Consider the following 21,866-nt stretch of genomic DNA (forward strand, 5'->3'; position numbering starts at 1 on the left):
CTGACTACCAGGTTTTAAAACACATTACACAATTACCTAATTTGTTTAATCATAATCCAGGAAAGATCTCTCCATAGTTTTTATGGACTTTACTTACTGAAATTTGCCAGCAGAGCCACTAATTAACTTTATTTTGTGGCTGTCAAAAGGTTTAAACTGGGAAATTACAGGACAAACTGATTCTTAATTCCCCAGCCTAGTAGATAGGTTTAATCTGCTACACCTACTCCTGCCCTCAAAGCTCTTGCAAGGAGGAGGCCCTTTTTCAATAGTTCTTATAATTAGACTTCTATATGACCTTTTCATCCTGCTTAGTCTAATTTAGGCTCCAGGAATATTTATTCATATATAACTGCATATTTAATTTTTGACAATTTAAATAGAGCTCGTTTAAGAATTTTCATTTGTTAATTTGATATTATCATCCTGATGTATGAAGACATACACTGAGCAAATGGACAGGTACAAATAGTTAGGCACAGAAACACAACTCATTGATGTTACTTATATTTTGCATTATTTTATATACTCTTTAGCTTAATTTGGGCTCTAGAAATAAAAATTACTTATATAACTGTATATTTAACCTCAACAATTTGAGCAAATAGGCAGACATGAATAGTTTGACACAAAAACATAACTTTAGTTACTTAAAACTTCCATTTTTTTACAAAATAAGTGCGACTGCAAAACATTTCAAAGACTCTTGAAACTTTTTCTTAATTTTCACTATGACTGTGTAGTTTTGCACAAGAATTTTGTTTCTTAACTAATGGCTTGTAAACAAAATGTTTCCAATGCTTTAGCACCATTTTCTTTTGTTTCATGGCTTTATATTTTACCTTGAATTTAACAGAATTTTGATAAGCAACAAGATGAACTCTATGTATATTTACTGAGGCTATTTGAAGCCTCAGGGAGACTGATTTCTCTCATGAATGCCACTTTTAGGAACACTGACAGTCAAGGCAGGAGACTTCTTTTTTCCCCCAGTCTTTGGGAGATAATAAAACTCCAGTGGTCATTTAATCCCGCGGGCTAGGAATTCCACCAGGCAGCAATTTAGTTTACACTTGGATTCATGAGAGAAGCAGGGTTACTAATACCAGTAGGACAGGGACAGGGATGTCCCCAAGTCTGCCTTTCCCTGGACTATAGGGGCAGAAGCTGTTAATGAAATAACCATAGGCAAAAGGGAAGGGAAGGGGTGAGGTTAGGCTTGAAGTAACCATAAGGTTAGTTTAGAATTTATACTTACAATAATAGTTTCAGGCTAAATTCACCCAGTTTTAATTTCAGTTATTATCTTTCCGCTATTTTATAATATAAATGCATCTATAAATGATCTTAACTCTTCGTTACAGTTTTTATTAATTTTTTAATCTTAAGGTGAATTGGATAGCTTTATTAATTAAGCTACAAGAATATTATTAGTAGCAATTCTGTGAAGTCCTGCTTTTCCTTAGTAGTGGAACAAATTCTCATCTGCACGTTATGCATTTAATTCACCAGCAAGAGAGTATTGGCATTTAAAGATTCATTTTAAACTACATTTTTTCCTTTTTACTGTGAATTCTTAGGTGCCAGCAATGACAAAAGCCAAACATAGATTTCAAAGTGGCATTTCATTCCTTTTTTTTTTCTCTCTCTCTGTAGTCTCACAACCCTGAATTCCCAGCCAGACCATTGAAAAGGCTATCAAGTGATTAGAGGTCTATTGTTTCAAGGGATAACCTCCTTTCTTCAGACCTGAGTTTACAGTTCTAAAACATTCCAAAGTATTTCTACAGTTTTACAGAGAGATTCGGAAAAGAGAGATAAAAAACCTGGGCAGAATGCAAACGTATTTTAGACTTTGACACCCTAAGGAGGGAACTTTACTGCATTTATTTTGATCCTGCTTTTCATCATCTTCACCTCCCCCCCTTCCAGGCAGTAGGATGCACAGAGATTTAAATGGGCATGCGGTTTATGAATAGAAGGTGTGGACTCACTGGAAAGGGGTAAGCCGCTCCCTGTTTTCCAGCTTTCCGCCAAAATGGGCAGACAGAACTTAACTTAAATTCGGCACCCTTCCCTGGGACCTAGCCACCCTGACTGGGGCAGCCCCAACAAACACGGGTGCGTGACATGCACACAGGTGGCCTCCAAGCCCTGGCAAAAGGGCGGACCAGAGATGAGGCAGCAAAGCATCTGCAAACATCCTGACTCCACTGTTTTGCCCCATAATCAATTCACCCCTTTTGCCAATGGCAAGGGAGGGTCCCAGCTTAACTAAATTCCACTACTTTACATAACCACACAACTCCAACACCATCATTGAGCTGACACAGACAAAAGCACAAAGGTTGTTAATCTGACCCACAAGTTTTTTATATATATTTTTTCTGCATGGCTGCCCCCACAGCCTTCACAAACTTTAGAGAGAACACTTAACATCTGGTATAAAGCAAATTCATTCACAATTCAGCGTCATAATAAAAGAGTCCAGCTAGACCTTTTTTACTGTTTAACTTTATACCCAGACCAAGCTTCACTAGAAGATAATCCATTTTCCTGTAACCAAGTTTTTTAAACTCCAGACCGATTTTCAGGACGTTAGGACTCGAACCTATAAATAGCCCTTCCTATTATAATCAAGCCTCCACTCCTTTGGTAGATATAAGACCAGTACCAGATTCTAACATGCAGTTACACAAACCCAAAACACCAGGCTTTTTCCCAGTTCTTCTCCTTTTTCCAGAGAAGGAACGACTTCCCCCCAATTTTCTGGGGCTACTAGGGTTCTCTCGGGGTGGTGTGTGATCAGCCTCCCTTCCTAGCAATTAAAGCTAGGGTTTTCCAGACTATGCTCACCCTGGAAGTCTTACCTTCTTTCATGTTCAGAGTTCTTTTTCATTCCCAGAATCTTTCTCTTCAGACCTTCCATTGCTCTTGATTTTCATCGGGAAGATTCTGGTGGAGCCAACATCTTTTCTGGATTAAATTTAATCCAGGAGCGCCCAGATTTGGGGTTCACCCGAGACCTCCTGGCTTCCTCGGGGATTTGGAAGGGGGCAGCAAAATGCTACCGTCTCTGGCCTTCTTTTGCAAATCCAGACGAGCCCCCAAAAATGTTGTAGAATTTGAGAGGTTCAATTATTTGCGTTTAGAAAGGCCAGGACTCAGGAGTGATTTTGAGAAGGAAAAATGGTTTATTGATGGCTGGCTGGACCCGGGAGCTTTCTGTTTCAAACCCGAGCCCCGAACAAGATTTTTGAGTTCCTTTTATACATAGAGGAAAGGCCAAATTGTTCTTTTGTTTCAGTTCTCAATAGGCTTGAGTTAGCATTTATCTTCCACATCCTATGTTAGCTTTTAGCATGGACTTCATAGATTCTAGATAAGCTTTTAGCACATTTGGTTTGCATTTTCCCTGAATATTTACAGTTCATAGAGTTTGCATTGATAAACTGTTTCCTCGGATTGGAATTGTTACCATGGTTACCAAGGGCAGGGCTGCAGCTTCTTACAGTCCCACACCCACAAGTCAGGACAGACAGTTTAGGTTAAGGTTATCTCTGAAGAGACAAAGAGCCTCCCACCCATAGCCCACATCAGTTTTAAATGTCATACCGTATATAAGATTTCCATGTGTCTGTTGCTGAACTTCCTATTCTATTCCATTGGTCCCCCTGTCTGTTCAGGTGTTAGAACCATATTTTTAGTTCAGTTGCTTTAGAGAATGAGTAATTATCTTTCAGGCTATCACACTTCTCAGCTTTTCTTTTTCAATGTTTCCTTATATATAATTAAATTTTAGTTTTCTTTTGGTACCTTACTGTCAACGTGTCTACTCCATAAAAAACATGTTGGCATTTGATAAACTTTATAAATTGCCTTGGAGAAAACTGATATCTTTAACTCTTACCAATAATAAATACTGTCTTTTGACTAGTCCATGTATACTTTGTGTTTTTCAGGAATGTTTTTAGCATTTCTTCATGTAACATTTACACACTTCTTTAAGTTTATTCTGAAGTGTTTTTGTCCTTTTTTGTTACTCTACCGTGTTATCATATAACCAATTACTATTAGTGTTTCTGAAGGTCATGGATATTTGTATGATTTTTAAAAATTCAAGTATGTGTTCTCATCGATTCTCAAGGATTTCCAAGGTACCCATTATTTGCAAATAGATATAGTTTTGCTTATTATTCCTCTAATTACTTTTTTTTCTTTAATAACCTTCATTTGTATTGGCATTGGTTAATACCTCTCATCCTTGAATAGTAGCGTAGATAACGGGCATTTTTCTCTTGATCCTCATCTTGGTAGAAATACCTCCATTGTTAGCCCATCAGGTAAGATGTTAAGAATAAAGTATATATATATATGTGCATTTAAAATGGTAGAAAATTATTCATCAACTCTAATTTTCTTGAGTGTTTTTAGTGTAATAATGGGTAGTAAATAATATCAGTCCTGTTTAGCATCTCTGTATATAATCATGATATTTCTACTTAGATGGATTAATATGGCATATTTTAGATTTTTAATATTTAATTTAATTTGCATTCTTGGAATAAATTCTACTTGGTCATCCTGTTATTATTTCCTTAAGATGTTGGACTTTGTTCCTTAATATTCCCTTGAGTACTTTATTAATATTCATAAGTGATATTGATCTATAAATTTTGTACTATCTCAGATTTTAGTATCATTGTTATATTTGCATTATAAAAATTTTTGTGAGTTTTCCTTCATTTGCTGTGCCTTGGAACAATTTATGGAGTATTGTGAATCTGTCCTCTAAGAATTTTATAGACTTACGGTATAAATTCAGATAGCCCAGAACTTTATCATGCAGAAGTTTCTTGATATCTTTCCATAGAAATTGTACTGTTTAAGCTTTCTATCTGAGTCAATTTTTGTAAACCCTATTTTCTGAGATTATTCATTTCATCTAGATTTTCCAATTTATTTGCACAAATGCTTGAGAAATCATTATTTTCTAATGTCTTATTTTTTAAGATTAATGCTCCATTGACATATTTTGCTTTGACTATTTGTCTATCTCCCTTTTTTCTTGATTAAATTATGTACTATTTGTTTATTTTGCTTTTTTGAAAGCCAGATTGTGATGTATTAATTAACTCATTTTAAAATTTTCTACCTTGTTATTCTTGGTTTAATCTTTATTGTTTATTTCCTTTTCTTTCTGTTGGTTTGTAATTCTTTTTTTGTATATTTTAGTTAGCTAGGCTGCCAAAAGCAGTAAATCAGAAATGTGTTGGCTTTTACAATGGAGATTTATTAGCTTAGAAGCTTACAGTTCTGAGGCCATGAAAATGTCCACATCAAGGCATCACCAGGTGATGCTTTCTACATGAAGATCAGCTGCCGCATCTCTCTCTCTGGCTTGCTTCTCGCTCTCTCGCTTTCAGTATTCATCCCATTTATAAAGAACACCAGTAAGAGAATTAAGAACCACCCTCGGAATGCAAAATGGTGCTGATTCTTTGGAATACAGTTTGGCGGTTTTTATGCAAGCTAAATATAGAACTGCCATATAATGAAGCAATTCTTCTACTAGAAATATATCCAGAAGAACTGAAAATAGTGATGCAAGCAGGACGTGGGCACCAGTGTTCCTCGCATTGTTATTCACAATTGCCAAAAGTTGAAAAAAACCCAAGTATTCATCAACCGATGATTTGATAAACAAAATATGGTACATACAATGGAATACTATGCTGCTGTAAGAAGAAATGAAATTGGGACACATAGGATAACATGGATGAACCTTGAGGTCCTTATGCTGAGTAAAACAAGCCAGACACAAAAAGACAAATATTGTATGGTCTCATGAGTATGAATTAATATAGTACAAAGAATAAACACATAGAATTAAAACCTAGGAGATAGGATGAGGGCTGAGAATGGGTACTAATGCTTAAAGTGTGTAGAATTTTTAATTAGCTTGTCTGTTAAATGTAGAAATGGCTAGAGTTAATGGTAACACATTATAGTGAGTGTACACAGCTGGCTTATAAATGGAATTTTGGCTGAAAGGGGTAGTCGAGGGATATACTATAGATGTCACTTAAAAGAAAGCTAGACAATAATGTAGAGACAGAATAACACAGTGAACCTAGAGGTGCTTAATAATGCAAATGCAAGAATGTTATTCTATGAACAAGAACAAATGTACGGCACTATGACAAGGCAGTAAGAATATGGTGATGCATGGGAAAAATACAATTAATGTAACTTATGGACTATAGCTAACAGCAGTATTAATCTTGTATCAGTGTCAAAGAAGGTACTATATCAATGCTAAAGGTTAGTATTGACAGATATGAACATTTTTTCCTTTGGACTTAGGAAAATGTTAAAAAAAATTTACTGAGGCAAACACTGTACAACTCTGATAAAATTGAGTCATTGAGTACACATTTGGATAGATTGTACAAGGCATGGGACTGTGTAACACAGTGAACCATGTGGTGGATGATGGACTGTGGTTAACAGTATAAATATGAGAGTGTTTTCTCATGAACTGTAACATATGTACAATACTAATACATGGTGTTAATAGGGGGAAGTATGGAAAAATATATACCAAATGTATACTATGTATCATAGTGGTAATAGTCTGATATTCTTTCATAATCTGGAACACATTTTCCGCAACAGTGTAAGGTGTTGGTGAAAGGGTGTTATGTAGGAATTCTGCATATTATGCATGATTTTTTTTTTTTTTTTACATTTTGATTTATGTATTTTTATTAGAGAAGTTGTGAGCTTACAAAACTAAGATGTACTCTGGGCTCTGTCTTAAGTAACCTAAAGACCCTCAACTGCCTAATCAAAAGCTCCCGCCCACACTATGTTCACACCCATAGGAATGGACCAGCTTGAAGAACATGACATTCTGGATATATAGAACCTCAAACTGTATGCAATTTAATACATTAGTTCCATTTTCATGCTTTATTGATATGTTTAAAAGGGTGGTCTTTTCCTTTCATCATTCCTTAACTCTATTCTAAATGTTATGTAATGTCATGATTTTAAAGAAGGAATTCTGTAATTCTACTTTCCCTTTCCCTTTCAACCAAGAGTTAATAATTTTTTTCCTCCTAAATTTCCAGGTGGAAGGGCCTTTCTTTAGAATTTTGTTATTCATCTCTAGTTTCAACATATTGTGATCAGTGTTTACTGATCCTTTTCTTGTTATCTATTTCAGGTTTAGTTTTTGTGCATATTCTCTGTATTTGAAAAGAAAATGTATTTTCTATTTCTGTAAAGGTCAACAGAAATCTATAAGATTAACTTATTAATTATGTCATTAGATCCTCTTATTCTTAGTTCTTTTCTATGTGATCAGTCTTTTACCAAAAGTGGGTATGTTAAAGTTTCCTATTATTAATGTGTTTCTTCTTGACTTTTCTGTGTTGTCTACTTTATAAAGGTGGCTGCTGTCTTATTTGGTATATAGATAGTTATAACTTTTATATTCATAGAAAATTCTGGCTTTTAGTCACATTCTTTTTCATGTTTAATTCTCTTTGGCTTAAATATTACTTTGACCCATTGTGACCCATACTTTCTAATTGCTTTCATTTGTTGGGTATAACTTTATCCATCTCTTTAGTTTTAGGCTTTCTGAATCACTTTGTTATTAGTTGGCTCTTGCTTTGTAGTCCAGAATGGACACCTGTAAGTTAAACTAATGAAAGTGTACATTTATTAACATAGATATGTTGAGTCTCAACTCTGTTATGTATTTTCTATATTGCTTACTCTATGTGATGTGATTCCTGTGTTCTTTTATTTTTAGATTTCTGTTGGTATTTAGCAAGGTTTGGATTTTTGTTCTGTTAGTTACATTTGTATTTGTACCTTTTCAATTGCCATTCTGTTTTCTTCTTTAAACTTTTACTATCTGGCAGGTCAGTTTTTGTTCATACAGTCAGTCTCCCACATAATTGCCTATACAACAGTCAATTCACTTTTTCTACCCTCCTTTTCCCCCTACTCTTCTCCACTCAATGTTTAAGATGCTTTATTTCAGTTTAGTCAGGACATGTATATCTCATTCTTCCGCTCTTATACTCATTTTAGTTTCATGTATAGAACTGTAATTAAATATGTAAAATGGTGTTTTAATTTCTCAAATTATATCAGTAAAATAATATTGGAGCATAATATTAGGGCATTGGTAAACCTTTAATTTTCTGACAGCTTTGTTACTCTGTGGAAGAGGAAGTAATGAGAAATTGACAATGCCCTGATTCAATTCTGCATAAGAAGGAAAAAATGCTTGGTGATGTCAAAGTGATGGTAGCCTGGGGAGAAAAGAAATTTATTTTGAAATTTGTAAAAGAGGTGAAAAGGAATGCTGGACATGGTAATGGAAGGGCAAATTGTTGAATACCCCAAACAACAAAAAGTTACTGTTCAGAACAAATGAGATTTCCTAGAATGTCTGAATGGGCAATTATATATCATATATATAACTCAGAAATATACCCAAAAGGTTCTTGTAGGAGCCTTCTGATCTTGTGTTTCAAAAGATAAGGTAACAGAAATAAGATAGAACTGCTAAAAATTTCCTCAATCAAAAGAGAACAATCCTCTAACTTTTAGAAATGGAGAGGTCAATTTTTTAAAGAGAGAATTGAATTCTTCTGGTTCTTAATCACTGAGTCCATTCCTTTATTTAACAAGTATTAAAGAATCCTTCAATGTCAGGAAATATATTAAGTACTGTATACATTACATTCATGTGTATCGATATAATTTAGGTAATTGCAGCAGAACCATTGTAAAAAAAAATGGGGGATTTAGTTTCCGAACTGTCTGTTCCTTAAGTTTTTATCAGCTTGTGATATGACAGAGATTTTGTTGAAATGCCAGGAACTAATAAAAACAAAGGCAAAAAGCAGAGCAGCTGCTTTCTGAGGAACCAGTGCTAATGAGATTGCCAAAATGTTTTGGAGTTTTTAACTGAATGTAAGAAAAGTCCAGAATAGACAAGTGTGTAAAAACAGAAGCTGCAGCAACGGGTTAGTGCCAGTACATCAACAAAAAAGGCAACCAAAGTTAGTGGAAGGAAATTTTCCTGTTTTCGTGTTTTCCACAAAGCTAATTTACGCAGATGATCAGTCAACACATAAGCAAGTGTTGACTCTGTATAACCCCTATGAGTTTGGCCTAAAGTTCAAAGTGTTGTGTACTATAAGTCTGTTGTCGTCGATGCTGCGGGTGCAGTAAAGCCTCAGTGTTGTGTGGATATTGTGATTTGTCATAGGGATGTCACTATGGCGTAATAGATGAATTCCGTTTCCAGGAAGAAAAAAGAATAAAGGAACATTTAACAGAAAGTTTATTTTTGAGCAGTTGTTTCAACCAACTCTCTGGCTTTGGTGAGGTTCAATTAAACTTCGCACAAGAGCTAAGAAAACAGAGCCGAGCCGCTTCCCCAGGGCCAAGTTTACCAGCTGTCTTCCTGGGAGCAGTATGCATTGCAGCCCTAATGCCTCCTCTGCTGGGGAGTGTGGCTCGCTGATCCTCTCTCCCTCCACTTACCCATGAATCAAAAATGAGTGGCCGCTTATATTCTAGGTCTTATCACAGTGGCTCTGCTTAAAACATGAGCAGGGATTTCACTTGATTCCTGAAGTCACTTTATCTTCACAGCATCTGAATGTGGACTGCCTTTATTGATTTCTATCTCACTCTATTAACATGCTATAAAATATTGAATGATGTAAAATAATTGCAAATATATATTTTTTAAATTACTATAATTGTATTTGAAGACCTCTAGCACATTACGCTACATACAGCAAGGCTGCTTCTAAGTAACACCTATGACATTATTTGAAGAAATTCTTTTTATATCTGTACCTATTGTGCAAAAGACTTTAGTGACAACATTTGTTATTTTGTCATCTTTTTCTGGTTTGCTTCGATTGTTCAGATCATGTGTCCTTCGAAGTTAAAGGTCTAGAAGAGTAAACTGACCAGCCTAAAAATAAAAACTAAGTTTATTTCTTGGTTTAAAAAAAAAAAAAAAAAAAGGCAAAAAGCACCTTTCACCGTCTTGGCAAATTGGCTCTACTTTGGCCCATCAAGTTCTCCTATCAAGCTCCACCCAAGGCAAATGGGAAATGCAAGGTCCTTTCTTTCTTATGAATGTTCCAGAACCATGGAGCCTGTGTCTTTTCCTGGGCTTATGCTCGCTAGTTGCTTTAGGAATTTCCCATTTGCAGTTTACAGGATTTGGAGTGAATGCCCGCCCCTTCTAGCCTCTGAGTTTTCAAAACTAAGCAACATACTGTTTCTGCAGAGCTGGCTCCACCCTGCACTGTGGAGGGGTGGAGGAGCCGGCAATGGCACTGGGACACCGGAAGCTTTTGAAGGTGCATTTTCTTAATTCAGCACTTGCCCAGTTAATGCAGCCCTTTGACTGTTTTCTCTAGTTTTGAGGAAAATCACTGGTTTTAAGAAGGTTGGAACAATAGCCTTTGGAGTTGGACCCTAGGGATCTGAAGTATCTGATCGAAGGTAGAGATTTGGTATCAGAGTGTGTAGGGCTGGGTCTTTATGTTCTACCCTGGCACCGGCAAGCTGCTTCTGGAGTCAGAGCGCCAATTCCTAGGATTTATTGCAGTTTACCAGCCTTATTCTTCCACTTCACCTTGGATGCTGCACAGTGTTTCCCTAGACTCCAGAGCTTTAAAGCAGTTGATTCTGACAGTGTCTGCCTGTTCACTTGTTTGGGGGAGGTGATGTGGGCTACGGGTGGGAGGCTCTTTGTCTCTTCAGAGATAACCTAAGTAGTCTGTGACTTGTGGGTGTGAGACATAAGAGGCTGCAGTCCTGCCCTTGGTGACCATGGCAACGACTCCTGTCCCAGGAAACAGTTTAACAATGCAAGGTCTATAAACTAAGTATTCAGGGGAAATGCAAACCAAATATGCTAAAAGCTTATCTAGAGTGTCTGAAGTCCAGCTAAAAGCTCACCTAGGATGTGGAAGATATATATGCTAATTCAAGCCTATTGAGAACTGAAACAAAAGGACCATTTAACCTTTCCTCTCTGTATAAAAAAACTGGAAAGTCTTGTTGAGGGCTCAGGTTTGCAACAGGAAGCTCCTGAGTCCAGCCAGCTGTCAATAAACCATTTTTCCTTCTCAAAATCATTCCTGAGTCCTGGCCTCTCTATATGCAAATAATTGAACCTCTCTCTAATTCTACAACAGAGGGACCAATTCCTCAAGCTTCCTACTCCTCCATCTTCCCACAGTTCTGGTGCCTACTCTCTTTATTCTTGATCCATCTTGCTACAGGTTTATTAATTTTATTAGTCTTATTTAACCATTTTGGTTTTGTTGATTTTTCTCTGTGGTGTATTTGTTTTCTCTTCCATTAATTTCTGCTATCTATTATTTTCTTCCTTTTCCTTTCTTTAGGATTAATTAGCGTTTTGTTCTAAATTCTTAAGTAGAGATTTCAATCACTGATCATAAACCTTCTTTTCTAATATATGAATTTCTGTCTAATCACAGCTTTAGCTGAATATCACAGGTTTTCGTATATTTTTATTTTCATTTGATTTAAAATATTTCATTTTCACTGCAATTTTTGGACTTTTAGTTGATTTCAAGGCTTACTTATTAATTATTATGATTATTTTTGATACCTAGCGTAATTCCACTGCGGTTAGAGAACATATGCTTTATGATGTTAACCTTTTGGATTTGGTTAGACTTGCTTTATAGCTAACATATGGCCAAATACTAGTAAATGGTTCATATGTACTTGAAAAACATTGCCAGATATTGCATTGATTGTTATAAATATGTGAATAGGTTAAGTTTTTTAAAGCTTCATCTATAACCCCACTGTTTTTTTTTCTTTGTCTATTAGTTACTGAGAGAGATGTGCTAAATTCTTATACTCTGTGGATTTGTCTATTTCTTGTTGTAGTTCTTTTTGGTTTTGTATTTTAAGACTCTTTTGTTCATGGATGCAAATTGAGAATGATTGTATATATTCCTTTTGGAGTGGCTATTTTAGTCCCTAGTAATTATTCTCGCCTTACAATCTACTTTTTCTGGTATTAGTATATCTACACTAGGCTTCATATGATTACGTTTTGCCTAGTATTTTTCCATTTGTTCGCTTTCAACTTCATATTATAATAAGATTTACCTTCTATATGCAATATACAGTTGTTTAATAAAAATCTAGAATATCCTTTTTTTGTGGAATGTAGTATATTTTTAAAAATGCGCCCTTACTGTTTTTTAAAAATTTGTTACCTTTGTTCTGTGTTCTTTTATTACCCTTCCCTTCTCTGGTATTAAGAAAATTTATTACATTTCGTACTTTTATCAGCTTTTTAGTATAAAAATTACTTTATTATTTTTATGGATTGTCCTGGAGATTGCATTGCCCCTTTGGCTTATTAATGCCTACCACCATTTAGTTGTTTTACTTGTTTACGGACAATTCAACAGCCTTACAAAATGTTAAATCTGCTACCCTTCTCCCATTTGTCCTCCTTCATAAAATACCCAACACAATATAAATACTATTGATCTGTTCTGTCATTATTCAATTTTGATTTAGGACATACTTTCCTTTTCTCTTTACTTTTTTTCTAAGTGCTTTATTCCTTTCTGTATTTCCATATATGTATCTGGATTTATTTTCCTTGGGCCAAGAAGTCATTTCTGTACATCTTTTAGTATGGTTGTTGTGATAAATTCTCTCAATTTTTTGGTCTAAAAATGTTTTTATTTTGCCTTTACTTTTTATACAAAAGTATCAAAGTTTTCAGTTTTTTCTTTTAACAGTTTAAGGTTGTCATCCTGTTGTCATCCAGCTTTCCTTATTTTCTTGTTGAAAAGTAATTGTTCCCACCCCCAAAAATGTAATCTGTCAGTTAACTCCTTTAAAGATCATATTTTGACTAACTATATTTTAGGTAGTTCTCTTTGAATTTATATTGCTTGGGATCCATAGAACTTCTTGAATTTACAGTTTAATGTCTGTTAGCAATTTTAGAAAATTCATGGCCAGTGTGTTTTTCAATGTTGCTTCTGCTCTTTTCTCTATTTTGCTTCTAGGCCTCCAATTACATGTACAGAAGACTTAATCATAATTTGTACTTAACATGAAACACAAGCCAAATGAGATATTTAATAGTCAAGTTTGACCATAACATTTGACTTACTTGTAAACTTTTTTTTTTGCTTTTATTCTCTATGTATTTTTTTTTTTTTAGTTTTAGTTTTAAAGTTTGTGAACCACTGCTCTCAACCAACTGCATTCATAGTTGCCAATATTATATCCTTTTCAAAATCCTTCTTATGGTCTTTCTTTTATATACCACTTTTATTGCATATATATTCTAGTATTCTGCTGTGATCTTCTCATGTCACATTTTCCTGGAAATTTACCATGTCCTGAGTAATGAACTATGTATTCATTGATGTCCTTGTTGAACTGAATTCTTGGCAGATTCTATGTTGGCAGTCAGACTAATTTCTGAACTCCTTGGTAATTTGAAACCCTTCTGATTGGATATATTGGGTTTATAGTCCTTAATGTTTCCTTCACAGATAACAAGAATACTTTAGTGTCAGTGAATGGTATATTCCCTTTCCTTCAGTCTTTTGCAAATATGCATAAAAATGTTATCTTTCCGTTTCTTATTGGAGCGTCCTTGTAATGTGAAGTAACTTGTGTGCACTTGTGAAAACACACGAGTGTAGTCTTTGTTCATCCTCTTAAGAACCCAGCCCCATTTCCTACTATACTGCTTTTGTTCTGTATCATCTCCTGACCAGTGAAGTCAGCAAATAATTTAATAGCTTTTTAAAACACTAATCTAACAACTTACTCCAGCTCACCAGTAATGTATATCTATGAAAGAAATTAATTCTTAATTGAAAACAAGGATAAAGTTATAGTACCATCTGTTTGTTACCTTTATACAAATCTGAATATCTTTTATATTCTTTATAGAAATTAAGAAGTTATTTAATCTTGAATTACTGTTTAGAGTTGCATTTATAGGAAATTATTCAGAACCAACTTTTGTAAATCAATAAAAGAATTTTTAAAATCCTATATAATTCTATAATATGTGCTATGCTTTTAGAAAAAGAAGGAAAAACCTTAGAATTTATTTTAATGGTATAATTCTATTTTAATGAGTTTCACATTTTCTTATCTGTAATTCTAAAATCCCCAATAGCTCTGAAAAATTAGTTAAAAATAAAAACCTCATAGATTTCAATCTGGACCAAACTGATATATGAATATTTAGAGTTTTTATCCCACCCATTGTAAATGCTTTTTTCTTATTGCACAAATATTAATGAGTCTCAGTATGCAGTTCTGCCCAAGCCCTCTTGAGGGGATGGTGTTATTACCTCCCTAAAATATGAAAATTTCAAATTCTGAAAGATACGATCATCAGGGATTTAAAATAAGAGATTGTGCATCTACGAGTTAGTTTTGTTATGAATGTGTCCAACTGCCTCCTGCTACAGCAGATTATGAATATATTTCAATGCTTGACCATACAGTATACTATGTAATTTATTGAATAATCTAAGATCATTTCATTTTATGGAAGCTAAACTGATACAGACCATCAGATGTAATATTCTCTCTAGTCTTAGCACTAAAGTAGATAAAATAATAAATAACAAGGGGGAAAAAAACCAACTGCAGCTAACTTTGAGTACTTATTCTCTGGCAAGCTCTCTGCTGAGTGTTTCACATACTTTAGTAATTTAATCTTCAGAACACCTTTCTGAGGTAACTGTGACATTAGCACTATAAGTGAGGAACTGAACGTTAGAATGATAAGAAACTCTTTTGGTTACCAAGTTAGGGCAGAGCCAGGATGCAAACTGGAATCTACCAAATTCCCTAGTCCAGGCTCTTAACGCCTGGGCTATATATACTGTTGTCATGTATCATTTTTAATTAATCACATAAGACTTTTTAATAAATGTGAAATGTAGTTTCACTATCAACTCTAGATTATTTCATGTCAGTTATCTAAATGGAAAATGGAAATAGCAAATCAGCTTCCTTTTGTCATCCAGCATGTATCTGGGATCCTTCCCCCAGCTGTCAGTTGGCTTGTCTTCAAGATATTCAAATGAGTTTTAATATGAGCCTGAGGAAAAAAATGTAATTATGGTAGTAAATCTGCTGGAATTATATAATGAATTTAAAACCCAACATAAATGCTTTTGGATGATTTGTCATTTGGGATTACTTATTCTGCAATCCCGTCTATGACTGTAGTTAATTGAACATTGGCTATTTTACAGCAATTGAAAGTACTGAGGCTAAGAAGAAAATGAACCATGTAAATATGAGTTGCTTATTTATTTAATAACTAATTTGAGATCTCAACACAGAAATAATTTAAAACAAAAAAAAAAAGACAGTGACTTTACCTCATGAGAAACAAACTTCAATTATTTGAATCAAAGAAGTGATTAATGTGCCTGACTCTTTTCTTTTTCTTATTTGTTCCATTAATAATTGACTAATATACAGTTGTGTTTTTCCTTATATGTATGAAAAGGAAAGCTAATAAAAAAAATAACTGCTAGTCTATCTTTGTGATGTCTGTGAAAGTGTCTCCTTAACTTTTTTGACACTTTCTTCTTTACTAAACATTATCGTCTTTAAATTGGAGGAAATAAAAGGAAACTGTTTTGTAGAAGTGATTTCATTCTGTCCTAATCTACATTATGCATGCATTATAGAATCAAATGTGGAAATCAGTATTGCATGGTAGTTAAGGCCATGGGTTTTATCATGAATCACTAAAAGCTATGTTTTGACATTGCCACTCATAGAACCCTTGGCACATGTCTTAGCCTTTCCAAGTCTCTGTTTCCTATCTGTGCTAGTTTCCTGTATTGAAATGTTGTGAGGAGTAAAGCATATACTATAATGCATCATGTACAAAAGCCTGTGTTATATTTACATGTCATTATACATTTTTGTGTAGGGAAAGTGATTTAACCTTGGGTCTTTAGTTTAGCCAGTGGTAGCCATCATTTTGACTGATATCTAGATTTCTTAATGGAAAGGAAGGTGCTTACTGGAGTTGGGGATCATCATCTGTACTTGCAACTTAAGCTCTCTGATCCAGTTTCCCTTAATTTTTATCAAAAACAAAAAACAGAAAAACAAAACAAAAAAAAACCAAATATGTCTATATTCTTCTATTAAGGCAATTAGGCAAAATTACAAAACCTATTCAAAAGTATTATACAAAATAAAGTACAAAAATACTTGTAATGTGAAGGAATATAAGCATATTACCTATATAAGTCATAAACTCCTTAGGTTAATTTTTGTATATACTCTCCCTCCACACACATACTTCCATGATTTTTAAGTACACTAGATGCTCAGAAGTTACAAGACTGCTTACATGTTAATCAGCATTCTTATCAATACATAAACCATATCCACAAAGATGTACATAATCATGTTGGGCTGTTTTATATGTGTGATATATATTTATGTGAATAACACATTTGGAAGTAGAAGTGGATGAAAAATGAAAGCAAACATGCAATGCCTTCCCTACCCAACTCGCCTCCCAAAAAAAGAGCATGCTAGGGAAAAAGGATGGTAGCCCAGCACAGGGTTTCTCAATGTCCATACTGTTGACTTCCAGTCTTTCTTGGGGGCAGGAGGCTGTCCTGTCACCCTTCCCCCATTCATGATAATCAGAAATGTCTCCAGACATTGCTAAATGTCCCCTGGGGGACAGAATCACCCCTAGTTGAGATCCACTGGCTTAGTGGAAATAAGAAAATAAGATCTGTGGATGAAGTTGGAGCCCATGTGGGATAGAAGTAAACAAAAATCTAGAAGAACAGGATTAACCTAAAGGCATGAGAGCAATAAGCAAATAGGGGGAAAGGAGAAAGTAAAATAAGAGAAGAATATATGAGCCAAATGCATTTGAGTTTGAATATAGTAAAAATCAAGTTTGCTGGTAGAGGTCATTCTGACACGAGGGATTAGTTTAGCATGTTTAATTTATTTTCGTGAAATGGAAAATTAACAGGGATCAAACACGGACATTTATCATCGTATCTAGCTTTAGAATTTATAATCTCCCTTCCATGTAATATCTTCTGATTGACCGGAAAAAAACAACACACATACTTAATCGTAACTAACTTTGGGAAATTTGGTAGGCATTAAAACTGAATTTTGGAACTAGGGAACATAATTTTTTAACTTTCTCTCACTATGACATAGAGATTTTATGAATTTTCTAGTTACAATAAACAAAATGACTTACTTGGAGTTAACAAAGTAAAAAATGTAACTCACATATTAGGTTCCAGCTTCCTTTGGAAGTTCATGTTTTCCATCCTTTCTTTTAAAAATTATTTTGTAATGCATTGAAAATTGTGACTTAAAATTCTGTAGTGAGAGGGATTAATAAAATGACCATGATAATTTTTTTAAAATTTATTTTATTTCTCCCTACCCCCTGATTGCACTTACTGTATGATATGTCTTTAGGAGGCATCAGGATCTGAACCCAGGACCTCAAATGTGGGAGGGAGGTGTCTAATTACTTAAGCCACCTCCATTCCCTGCTTTGTTATGTCTCTTAGTATGTTTTTTTTCTTGTGTTTGTTGTAGCATCAACCTTGTTGTGTCAGCTTGTTGCACCTGCCCATCTGCGTCAGCTTGCTGTCTTGCTCATTTTTCTTTAGGAGGCACTGGGACTCTCTGCTCCCTGCTTTGAGGTGTCTCTCATTATGTTTTTCTTTTTGTGTCTCTTGTTGTGTCATATTGTTGTGTCAACTTGACACGCCTGCCCATCATGCCAGCTTGCTGTCTTCTTTAGGAGTCACCAGGAACCGGAACACGGACCTCCCAAGTGGTAGGCAGGAGCTCAGTTGTCTGAGCCACATCTGCATCCCTGTGTTTTATTTTTTTAATGTAACAATGAGTCCATGGAAACTTTCAGCTCTAAATTTTTGTTATAATTAAATCAATAAATATATTAGCTATTTAAGTTTCACATAATGGAGTGATTTCATAGATTTATTGAATTTTAGAGCTAATAGAGGCTTTGGAGAGCAACTTATTAATGAACTTTGAGTACCTACTTTGTACCAGGGACTTTGAAAGGTGCTAGACTATAGGGCAAGTATCTTCAGTGGACTCACAGTCTAGTTAGTATAAGACATAGAGACCTCAGGATGCTTTGGAATCACAGAAAAGGAGCATCTGATTCAGATTATATGGAATCTGGTAGGACTGGAAGAGAGAAGAGGCCTCTGAAATGTGCATAAGCATCATCAAAGTCATTTTCAGTTAGAACATCAAGGAAGAGAGACGCTGCATCAACTGTTCATATAATACAGAACCTAGGCTAGGACCTAGGGAAGTACTCTTTTTTTCTAAACTCTAAACATTTTTTATTGTTGCATTTGCAAATGTTAAACTTTATTACACTGCCTTCAAAAAGGACACCATGTGTCAATAGTCAAAAATAAAACTATTTTTCTTTGTCTCTGAGTATCAGTTAAAAAGAGAACTGAATGATTGAAGTGATAAACGCATAACTATGTGATTACACTGAATACCATTGATTGTATACTTTGGATGGGTTATGCTTTATTAATATCTATCAATAAAATTGATTTGTTAAAAAGAAAAGAAGCAAAAGGAAATAAATATATGTTGAAGTGATTTTTCTAATTACATAACTTACTGTACCCCTTACAAAGCTAATTAGCCATTCTTTTTTTTCCCCACTTCATTCTCCCATCTTATTATTCATTTTTTTCAAACATTATGAACAGTGTGTTCAGGGCACAAAGTATGCGGATGCTATTCCTAAACTAAGAATTTTTTTCTTAGTTGCTGTTACCCTAAAACTTATTTTGAGAAGAATCAGGGACTAAATGAAAAACCAGCATTAGGACATGAGTCATTTATATGTGCCTCATGCCATTAAATAAAATGTGAGGTGTGTTGGGTGAGTGTTGCTTACCAGAAGGCTATCCAAGTGTAGTGTTCATTTTTATTCTCTCTTCTGTTGCCTCTTGCTAAGTACTAATTTCAGACTAACTGCATGATAAAGTTTTTCATGGACATAAGCTCTCTCTGCTTCCCTCTTCCAGTGCCCATAAGGGCATGGTGGAGGAGTCTTAGCAATTACTCCTTAGGTTTAGATTACAGATTGACTGTGGCCATGGACAGAGGAGAAAATTCTTACAGGTAATGAGGTAATAATTTTTTTTAAAAAATGTATATTCTCCAATTTTTATAATCAGTAAAAAATTATTTTAAGATCTCTAATAATATTTGTTTGGATATTTACTTATTTGTACATATACTCTAAAGAGGTTGATTTAAAGAACTCAACTTTTTCCCTTAAATTCATTTTTAATGCCATACAGTTTTAGAACATAGTTTTGCAATATTCCCTATTGCTTAAACTTTTCATGTTTTATGAATACAGTTCACTAAAAAAAAAAGGATGGCGTTCTCTTTAAGTCTCTGTTTGTAACATCCTCAGGTTTATCACAGAGCTAATTATATGTAATGTTTACTAAGTACTTGACTGAGGGAAAGCTTTTCATCAAAAATGGAAAAAGTTTTATAGTACCCATACATTAACATGTAATTAAGTATGAAAACTGTTTAGTAAACTGTGCTGCTGCAGCTTGGAATTTCCAGGGGAAAACCATAGTTTGAATCTATTGGGAATACTGGTATTGAGTATCTTTAGTTATCAATATTGTTTAGCTCTTTAGCTTAATTCCAGATGATAAGTTGATACTTTAATTTCTGTAGAATAAGCATGTCACAGTCTAAAACTGATGGTAGTAACACCCATGGTATAAAGAGCTTTTGATAGAATTTGGTACTTTTGTCTAGTAACAATATAGTGTGCCTTTGTCGAAACATTGTGGTTCACTAGAATTTAGGAACATAACAGCCAGATTAAAAATTATAGAGGTCTCTGCTGCTTTTTAAAATGTTTTTCCATAAAATATATTTTGTATGCTGCCTATATTTTTTTCTTTCTGAAAATATAAAATTTCTTTTTATTTAAAAATTAACACAGAGTCACTATAGGAACTGCAGAAACAATGTAATAAAAATTTTATAGATTACCCATAAATCCATCTCATGGAGAAACCATTATTAACATTCTAGTATAGTTACTGTAAGGGCCTTTATCTTATTTTTATGTATAAATAGTGCCTTTTTTTAAAAGATTTATTTTATTTATTTATTTCCTCCCCTTCCCCCTCCTTCCCCCCCCCCCCCCCCATTGTTTATGCTTGCTGTATCTGTTTTTTATGTGCTTGTCTTCTTTTGGGAGGCACCAGCAACCAAACCTGGGACCTCCCATGTGGGAGGGAGGTACCTAAATGCTCGAGTCACCTGTGCTCCCTGCTTTGTTGTATCTCGTTATGTTTTCCTCCTTGTGTCTCTTGTTGTGTCATCTTGTTGCATCAGCTTGCTGTCTTGCTCATCTTCTTTAGGAGGCATCGGGTATTGGACCTGGTAGGTCCCAGGTGGAAGCTCAATTGCTTGAACCACATCTGTTTCCCAGTACTAATGCTTTTGAAGAACAAAATTAAGCTTCTTTATGCAATTTTATATGAATAAAGCAGTTTATATGGTAATATATTTTCACTTTCTGTTACATGGAGAGTATTTTCTCATGCCATTGATACTGTCTTAAAGTAACTTGGCTGATCAGTGAAATCACATGTGATGCTTTTCAAACTGTTGGTTTCTTCACCACACCTGATTTGCTGTGCCTCTGGCTTAAGTACCTTAAAATATTCAGAAATGATGCCAGTTCATAGAATTAAAACCAGTGTTCCAAATTTTATTCTGGTTTTCATGGCCACTTCATTGTTTCTAATTTTTACTACTACAAATAGATAAGGTTAACTAAAATGGTATATACATCATTGTCAAAATCTCAAATTGCCCTATATACCTAAATGTAAGTCTCTGCATTTGTTATTTATTTTTCCATAAAAGATGTTTTTAACTAATTCAAATATATAAATTCTTAGATAGATAATGTTTTAACTTGATACTTACAATATTTTCAAATATTAAGGTGGTTGCAAAACATTCTTTATTCCATTTTATAAAAAAGAATAATTTGGAAATAATAAAGTTTTGCATGTTTTTTTAATTCAATATTTTATTCAGTATTTTCACATGCACCTTCATTATTAGTGTCTAATAATGTTCTTTTGAGCGCCTTTTTAGGTCACCTTAATGGAGTTTTCTAGACTACATCATCTTGACCCTTGCAATTTTCTCGAGATAAATCATTTTGTGTTGCTATCCCTGGGATTTTCATCTAAACCAACCTCAAGCACTTATTTACATGAAGTTGAGATATTTGGTATATATGTAATTTCTACAACACAGTGACTGTCTTTAGAATGCTTCTTCACAGAGCCCACACTTGAAGTCGTGAAGTCATTCCACAGGAGTCATGACTAAATCTGCATCTAATTTCTTTGCCTTCTTTTTTTATTTTAAAGAAAGAAACTTTCTCTTAAGTTTTTCCCGAAAGCCAACAATAATTTTGATAGATGATGTCATTTCCAGACAGTATTTGATTTTCAAAACAGAATAATAGTTTTGTATACACTTTGATGAAATTTGCTTTGAATGGACTCAATATAAAGTCCTTCTCTCTCTGCTTGAGGTGTGTGTGTTTATGTGCAGAGAGAGAGAGAGTGGGGTGGGAGAGGGATGACAGTGCCTTAGATTCTGATATGTTTTAAGGTTCTTGAAGCATA

The 21,866-nt window shown here is 34.4% G+C and overlaps 1 protein-coding gene and 1 pseudogene across 6 annotated transcripts in view; both read left to right on the plus strand.

Annotated features, from left to right (window-relative positions):
- The window catches only part of LOC139436596 (motile sperm domain-containing protein 1-like), a 41,960-nt pseudogene extending 32,316 nt beyond the window's left edge, over positions 1–9,644 (plus strand).
- Positions 1–21,866, plus strand: part of KLF12 (KLF transcription factor 12) — a 487,534-nt gene that overhangs the window by 275,831 nt on the left and 189,837 nt on the right. The gene's annotated exons all lie outside the window — the stretch shown is intronic.

Source organism: Dasypus novemcinctus, chromosome 15, assembly GCF_030445035.2.
Source record: "Dasypus novemcinctus isolate mDasNov1 chromosome 15, mDasNov1.1.hap2, whole genome shotgun sequence".
In the NCBI taxonomy this organism is placed as follows: Eukaryota; Metazoa; Chordata; class Mammalia; order Cingulata; family Dasypodidae; genus Dasypus; species Dasypus novemcinctus.